Genomic DNA, 7,500 nt, shown 5'->3' on the forward strand with positions numbered 1-7,500 from the left:
CTCTTCTGCAGCACTCGACCGCTAACCCAGTCTTGCTTGAGATTATATGCAGAGTACATTGTTTTCTGGGCACAGTGGTCCAACTATTTCAGCAAAAAAAGAAAACCAACGACAAGAAATTGCACCAAAATATAATTTCAAAAGATTGTTGATTAAATTGCCATTTGTAATTGGGTGTGTCATGGAAATCAATTAGTCAACATTTTACCAAATACATATTTCGATATATATGTATAAAATGTATGTATATTGATGTATATATATATATATATATATATATATATATATATATATATATATATATATATATATATATATATATATATGTATAAAATGTATGTATATTGATGTATATATATATATATATATAAAAACTCAATTATATGCAATACATTAGCCAGGGGTGGAATAGAAGGAAAATATTTAACAACCATGACGGAAGTGTTGGCATGGCTCCAGTCCACAGCTGAGACGGAGGAAGGGAGGGAAAATATTTTTTTTAGAGAGTAGAGGTCAGTAGTTAAAATGTCTTCCTCTCCTTCTTCTTCTTCTGCATTGCCTGTCCAGTATTCTGCCATCCTATTTATAGCACGGGCAGAAACAGCTGATCTGACTGCAGTGATGTCACCAGTGCTGATGGAATGCTTTGTTCCAGCCGCGTGCGCGCGTTCACCTCCCCGGGTCTTGGGGAGCCTTCACAGCGAGTGGGTGGGGGAGGTGCTGTGGGTGTAGGATGCTCGGAGCAGGAGCCAAGATGGCCTACGTATTTTTGCCCCATGATTCAAGCAGCCAATGCAGAATAAAAGAAATACAGAAACACAGAAATACAGAAATCACAGAAATCACAGAGATACAGAAATACAGAAATCTCCCCGAAGCACACTGCAGACACGTGCAGAGCTCTTCTTCTGTGGTGCATTTCCAGTGGAAGCCGCCACTGCAGTGTAAAGCAGGAGGGGAGCTCAGGCGGCTGTTACTGCGGGCTGGGAGACCCCAACGTGTGTGTTTTAAAGATCTCCACCAACGGTCACTAAGTGGGTGGTGGCAGAGGCGTAGACGAGGCAGTGTTCCCCTATAGATATATTTATATATCTATATATTTAGTAAGCCTTTGGGCTTCTTTTCAGTGTCCCTAAAAGAGCACGGTTGCCTGGCAACGGTTATTGTTGCCATGGAGATTCGCGTGTTGGCAGCTGCTGTAATCAGCATTAACTCAAGGCACATATTCTCATTCCGATGGTCGGGCGCGCGGAGACGGAGGAGCGGCGCAGGCAGTCGGGGATGGATAGTAATCAGTGTGAAACATATGCTCATCCATTACTCGCTGCATTAATACAATTATATCAAAAGGAATGTATGGCTGTGCTCCGGCGCAATGATGGCGTGGCAGAGGCAAAGGCATACAAATTCTACCAGCGATACATCCCCCCGGATTCATTTCATCCAACGCCACCCCCGCCGCCGAACAATAGAGGGCCATTCCAGTTGGGGTTTAACATTAAACGTTTTACTTTATGAAATGGCCAAATCAAAATGTTATGTCCTTACAGCAGCACAGAGAGTTAGAGACAGGAAGATAACCCAGCCCGGAATGGGGATGCATTCGCATATTTTACTAAAATAAGAACGTATTAGGCCAAAGAAAGGATGGTAAAATATAAGATTGCCAGGAAACAACATGTGTGGAGCTGAGCATAATGTATTCCACATACAGTCTAGAGAGCAGAGTCTTCCTGTCGCCTCTGGAATGGAGCCGGCTCCTCTTTGTACATTTTATTGAATATTTAGTTATTTATTATTACCTCGAGGGCTGGGCTCTGCGCTGTCACCCGTGGTCGCCAATGCACAGCCATACATGGAGGGGGCAGACCCCCCGCGGCCCCCACCACCACCACCGCTGCCAGCCACACACGGTCTAACAAACCCCAGTGGAGGAGGAGGAGGAGGGCTACCTACAGAGCCTGGATCAGAGCAGCTGATTGGGCAGCCGCGGCTGTGGTTCTGTGAGAATGCTGGGGAATGTGGAGGGAAGCAGCTAGCCGTATGAGGATGCAAGCTGTCTGTAGCAGCTAGCCGTGTCTAGCAGCTAGCCGCCTGTGGCAGCTAGCCGTCTGTACCAGTTAGCCGCCTGTAGCAGGTAGCTGTCTATAGCAGCTAGCTGCGCGCTGCGTCTATCAGCTAGCCACCTCTATCTAGCCGTCTGTAGCAGCTAGCCTTCAGTGAAAGCTAGCTGCCTCTATTAACTAGCTGTCTGTAGCAGCTAGCTGTTTGTAGCAGCTAGCTGCCTCTAACAGCTAGCTGTCTGTAGCAGCTAGCTGCATCTATCGGCTAGCTGTCTGTAGCAGCTAGCTGCCTCTATCAGCTAGCTGTCGGTAGCAGCACACTGCAGCACTGCATGACCTTCAGAGTGATGCGTACCACTCAGACAGGATGTACCGCAGATCTACACATGAACTCATAGCAACCACCGCACCACGCAGACAGAAGTATTTATCGTGAAAGTAACCATAAACACTTTTGTTGAGTATATGAGCAAGCGCTGGGGATAACAGGCTGGCTGTTTGTCAACAGATTATAGATATATGTGTTTTGGTTTGATCCAGGTATCTGTCTACCATTACATTCACTACATATTCCCTCACTTAAAACAACTATTAACACTTTTTTTTTTCTTTTTTTAAACAGACAATGGTGGCTCTATTAAAACACACAGCCAGCAGTTCAGATCGGACCTGGTGAAAGCTGACACATGCGGCAGGAAAGCGGAGCCACAACTAGCAGTCTGGGGATGAGGCTGCTGGCTGACATTTAACATCACAGAGAGAGGGGAGGTGACGAGCCAGGTGCCCTACATGCACATTTGACCCCCTGCTAATGTCAGGGTGGGGGGGGGGGGGGTCCACACTCTCAGGCCTGCTCTGCTTTCAATGGCTCCCCTCACACAAAAACACCAGCCAGTGGTCATCATAGAGAGTGTAGTAGCAGGCTGGTCCCGATGACATTGGCTGTAGCCCTATGGCATGTGAGTGTGTGTGTGTGTGTGTGCGTGTGTGTGTGTGTGTGTGTGTGTGTGTGTGTGTGTGTGTTTGTGTGTGTGCGCGCTCGTGCGTGCGTGTGTGCGTGCGTGCGTGCGTGCGTGTGTGTGTGTGAGAGTGTGTGGTATCGGGATATGGATATTATGTAAATATTACATCTATTACCTTAAACAGAACAAAGTTGCTAACTTAACAGAGAAGTACTGTGATGCACAATATCCATGTCGGAAACACACAATGTAACAGCAATTCAAATTATTTGAACTGTGTCTTTAATATAGCTACCATTATTGAAATGATTAAATAGGTATATTTAAGGTGTAAAAGAACAGCCAAACCCATCACATAATGTCAATATTTTGTGTGTACACAATATTAAACACAAACAAGAATTTCCATACCACAAATTTCAACAATTTTAAAAAACGCACAAAAATAGTTCCAGTCACAATTGTTTTTAGAACATGTCTTTGTTAGTTTAAGGGGGGATCTCTTCCTCTTTCTCTCTCTCTCTCTCTCTCTCTCTCTCGCTCTCTCTCTCTCTCTCTCTCTCTCTCTCTCTCTCTCTCTCTCTCTCTCTCTCTCTCTCTCTCTCTCTCTCTCTCTCTCTCTCTCTCTCTCTCTCTCTCTCTCTCTCTCTCTCTCTCTCTCTCTCTCTCTCTCTCTCTCTCTCTCTCTCTCTCTCTCACTCTCTCTCTCTCTCTTTCTCTCTCTCTCCCTCTCTCTCTCTCTCTCTCTCTCTCTCTCTCTCTCTCTCTCTCTCTCTCTCTCTCTCTCTCTCTCTCTCTCTCTCTCTCTCTCTCTCTCTCTCTCTGTACTGCAGTGCAATAGCATCTCTAGCCTCAGCAAGCTACAAGATGGAGGAGAGTACGAACATGGCCAGCAGGCCTGTAACCCAGTGCAGATGACCTGATTCCTCCCTCACGCAACCGCCCAACAACAACTGCTGTTTGGTGTCTGGTGTTGGCCCAATGCTAGCTCCCCCTGCCTCGAGAACAGGCACTCAAGCTCCTCCATTCGGGTTAGTAACCAACTGACAACCAAAAAAAAGATGTACACAGAAATCCTGCGTCGACATCAATTTCTACATCAAAGAAACTGCCGACGGGTTCTACAGCAATGCAGTGGAATATATTAGATAAATATAACGCAGTCAGACGCTACCCGGGTGGAAGTAGGGTGGCTCTGCTGGGGAACCATGCTTTGGTATTGACGGGATTAACGCAGCAATCAAACCTACAGGATAAAACGTAGGAATGATGGTGTCAAAATGTAGCATGTAACATGTTTGGACTCTGAGGCCGACCACAGGAAGGGATGGGCTGGAAGAGAGGGGGAATTCATTTCCTGAAAAACAATTTATAAAATTACAGAGGTGACAGTTATCAGGGACATTTTTTTTGAAGCAACCATTTTGTATGCAACCTAACAGCATAATATGGTTGAGAAGCACCCAAACACACACACACACACACACACACACACACACGCACGCACACACACACACGCACGCACGCACGCACGCACGCACGCACGCACGCACGCACGCACGCACGCACGCACGCACACACACACACACACACACACACACAAATACAAACAAAAATACACAAACACACAAGCACAACACACACTCACAGATATAGGTATATATATTTAAATATAAATTGAATTTGAATTAAGTCAAATGATGAGGTCAATCTTAAGAGCAAATACAAACAACCCGGACAAGGACATGCTCAATAGGGATACATAAGTATGTCCTGTCAAATTAGTTAACTACATTTTCAAATAATAGTTGCTCTTGATTAATTTAATAAGAATGGACATTTAAAAATGCATTCAAATGTTTAATTTCAATGTGAGACACAAAATTGGAACGATAAACAAACATTTGGGGCGGTACGGTATGGTTTAAGCACTGGTTGAAATTGATTGAAATTACAAAAATAAATTTGCTGCTATCATCCCTTTTATTGTCTCAAATGAATGTTGCCGGATTATTCTGTTCCATAGGAGGTTCCCAGCGTTAGTAGGACTTCTCTGTGGCTGGGTCACATCGGCCTACAGGAAATGTTCCCCTATTGATTTTGCAACATTTTAAATAATAGGATTATAACCCTAACACAATCGCTTTACAGTAGCCTACATAGATTGCAATCATTCAATATAGTATCAAGGTTTGACTATAACTGTACATAATTGATGTGACCAAAATCAGTTCAGTTAATAAGAACACCATAATAGTTATTTATTTTACCAAACTAAAACATATTTTTCCTGGCCTACATGGTTGTTGTCATAGCTGTTTTATTTTAGCAGTAACCTCACCACTTTGAGCAAGTCAAATGAATTTGCTCAAGCACATCCGCTTATAATTAAAATGCAGCAATTATAACAAAAATGATTACAAAAATATAATAAACACAAAATGTCAACAAGCATCAATAAACCTAAAAATAAACTACCGGTACATGTTTCATTTAAACTAATCGATGGCAGGCTTATCAAGATATAGCCCAAATGAAAAAAAAAAGTATCAACATTAGGGTGCAGGGAATTCAAATATTGTGAAAGCTGAGGTCAGTTCTCCCCCCATCTGAGCAGCTTCCTGCCTTGTAGTCAAACTCCACCACCACCACCACCACCACAAACGCCACCTCCACCACCAAGGCCACCACCACCATCACCTCCACCACCACCACCACCCCCATCAATACCACCTACACCTCCACCACCATCAACACCATCAACAACACTTACACCTCCACCACCACCACCACACCAGCACCACCACCTCCACAATTAAATATAATGTCCAGGAGAGATATGTCCATCCTCAAAGCCATGCGTGGCCGCATCCCAAAGAAAACACATCTCCCTATACTTGTTAAATACAACATTCAATATTTTTTTATTATTTCAAGAGGTGTGTTATGTTCGTTATTCTCAATAATGTTGTAATATCCCCTTAGACACCTGAAGCTTGATAGCCGTTTGATAAAAAGCCACGAGGCATGGTGTACAGGAGCTACAATATTGCTCTAGTTTTTAAACGAGCTGTGCAATAAACTGCGGGACCTTGAACCTAAAGACCTCTAATCCAGACGCCTTCACATCCTAGCAGACAGAGGAAACATGCGCTGAACAGAGGATGGCTGCGCTGCAGTCCGAGCGTTTGGGTGAAGATATATCAGATATTCGGTGCAACCCTGATTCTGACAATAGATCTAGTTTACGTGTGCTGCGTCGAAACGGCGTGTGGTTGCGCACGCAATTAACCTAGAAGGACCCGGTCTTCCGTAGTCCTCTGGTATGTAAAAAAAACAAAAACACCGACACGAGAGGAGGTTTATCCCGAGGTTCTCCAACGCATGAGCTGTGTGCACACACAGATCACCACGCCACAGAAAGGCGATGCTATATTTAGTTGTAGGTCCAGATCCGAGTCTTTACTTCAGCGTGATAATGCGCATGCTCGCTCCGGCGTCCTCCGACAAGAGTGTGGGGCTCAACCTCCGACCATTGGGCTACATTTCAAACTTTTGCAAAGTTAGTCCTCTGGACGAACACTGGAATGTGATGTGCGTGATCTGCATGGAGTGGTCGCCCCTCTCCCTCCCCTCCCCCCTCCACGTTTTGTCTCTCTGTGGGACCGGGGCCCAGTGGCCGGTGCGTCATTAATAAATGTTTATCTGTTTTGAAGTGCAGGACAAAGGTGGGGGTGCCCTGTGACCCCGGGGAGCCCGACCCCGCGCGGGTTCATTGTGACGCACTGGGAAAGGGGCTTTGGGGGGGAGACCCCGGGCACTGACCCGCGCACATCCCATAGCCTTGCCATTCATGTATGCACCGCTGCATGTCGCCCCTAGCTCCCATTGTTTCAGCCGGGACAATAGCGCCCCCCCCCCCCCACACTTCTCTCACAGAGAGGGAGAAAAAGCTCTCCCAATGGCCGATGACGGTGGCCTTACGTAAAGCTGCTCGGCCTGTGTATTAGTTCTCCAACTTTACCACGTTCCCCATGCTCCTTCTGAATGTTTGCGCCCCGCTCTGTGTCATGGGGTGGCCTTGTCCCGCCCAGTGTGGCTGTCAGGCTCCGATCGAATGGGTCGGATAGACACTAAATAAGAATAACATGCAGATCACCGCATTTCTGAATGTGAGCGTCAGAGCATGCATGCTACGGCTCCTATACGTAACCCGACATAGCTCTGTGTTGGGGTCCAGGACGCCTTCCAATAGAGTGAGTAGATTAGAAGCAGGCCCGGTGTTGTAAATGCAGCAGCATCCCCTCGCCTGCTCAGGGTGAGTGAGGTTACTCAAATTACATCATCTTTCCGCTGCCGGTGTGATTCTGCGCCAGCTTGGATTGCGTCTCTGCCTTGAAGTCCATCCCGTTATGAAGCGAGGGTCTGCTGACAGGACGAGGACCCGGCCTTCCCATCAGCACCGGGAGGACACT

The sequence above is a fragment of the Gadus chalcogrammus genome, chromosome 23 (assembly GCF_026213295.1).
Source record: "Gadus chalcogrammus isolate NIFS_2021 chromosome 23, NIFS_Gcha_1.0, whole genome shotgun sequence".
NCBI classification, from domain to species: Eukaryota; Metazoa; Chordata; class Actinopteri; order Gadiformes; family Gadidae; genus Gadus; species Gadus chalcogrammus.